The sequence below is a fragment of the Triticum dicoccoides genome, chromosome 5B, assembly GCF_002162155.2.
Source record: "Triticum dicoccoides isolate Atlit2015 ecotype Zavitan chromosome 5B, WEW_v2.0, whole genome shotgun sequence".
Lineage (NCBI taxonomy): Eukaryota > Viridiplantae > Streptophyta > Magnoliopsida > Poales > Poaceae > Triticum > Triticum dicoccoides.
The window spans coordinates 84,323,542-84,325,152 of record NC_041389.1 but is presented as its reverse complement, the minus strand read 5'-3'; positions in this window follow the sequence as shown (position 1 = coordinate 84,325,152).

The following is a 1,611-nucleotide window of genomic DNA, read 5'->3' as shown; positions in this document are numbered from 1 at the left end:
TCTCCTCCTCCGAGTCCTCTCGTAGCATGGCATCCCAATTGATGGGATCCGCCTTTCTGCCCGATCTGTCATCGAATGTGCTCCTGGATCTCGAGGAGGGGAGGTCACGAGCAGTGGAACAAAGCAAAGAGTGAGAGAGTGAGGACTAGGTTTTGGTCTGGATTAGTTTTTTGTGGGGACGGGATGGGGTCGACGCGGGTCGGCGTGGCCCGGTCCGATATGGTGGTTGCGTCCGGGCATGTCCGGTCCGCCTCATATTCGCCCCAGATATATGTTGAGAATTGGGGGTTCCCGAACAGCCCGGACGTTCGCTGACGGTTTGGTTGGGTCGAGTTTTCAAGACCGGACACTGATAGGGCTGTCCTCTGGATGTATAGGGAGGATTTGAGGTACTCCCTCCGGTCCTTTTTTACTTCACATTTGTGTGAATTCAAACTTCGTAAAGTTTGACCATCTTTATAGAGAAAAATATCAACATTATACGAAATCAATAACGCTAGATGCGTCATGGATTTAATTTTCATATATTTTAATTTTAGTATTATAGATGTTGACATTTTTTATATAAATATGTCAAACATTACGAAGTTTGACTTCAAAAAATTCTTATATGCAAAGTAAAAACGACCGATGCTGAGTGCTACATATGTGTGTGAGGACTGAGGAGTATTCTCTTTCCTCACCATTCATGTTAAAAATATCTCTTTCCTCACCATTTTCCTTTCCTCCCGCATTGGAGCTTGCCAGTTGGACGGCTGAACGGTCATCATGCATTTTTAAAGCTAAAACATTTTCTTTCGTTGAAAAGGAGAGACAAGCACTGACGGGTGGGGTCGTCATGTGCTTTTAGGTTAGTTCTCATTCCACTGATTGTGCTCAAATTCCAGCCGAAAGTGTGAGGTTGACAACCAATTTGACAAAAAACAAAGATTACGCTATCAAGAGTTGAGAGCTTGTGCTCTGTCTTACCTCAAAGATAGCGAGGAAAAATCAGACCAGCAGCAGTAATTGAGAAGTGTAAATAGCAGGTGTACATGGGTTTTTACTTCCTTTTATATTTCTGTATTTGAGTCATGCTGAGACATAAACAAAATCTCTCAAGCATCTTCAGGGTCTACTCCTACTATATATTCTCCTTTCGAAACTACTATACAGACGACAGTACTCCGGCCGAACACTGGACGATGTTGGATCGAACGGTGTTGTTTAGTTTTGCTTTACACATGAGCGGCTTGATGTGCTACATCGTCTGCAAATCGTCCGCCGTTTGTCGTCTGTGTAGCAGCGTTCTTCTCCTTTTGAGAAGGCCTGGCCTGAGATCCAAACAAAGATTACTTTACCGAAGGCGCAAAGCCAGGCAAACACGGGGGAAACCCTAGATCGAGGCGCCGCTCCTCCCTTTCCTCCCTTCCCTCGGCTCGCCGTGCCGGAGGAGCGGCCGGCGAAGTCCGTGCCGGCTCCTGTGAAGGTGGCGGCGGGGCCCTTTCCTGTTCTTCGTCCATGAGCTTGGCGCGGCGGCTGCCGGACGGCGCGGGCGCGACTGCTGCCTGGGATGGCGCGGGACGGGGCCAAGGTGGCGCGGGGGCTCGCGCGCTAGCGACGGCCCTGGGC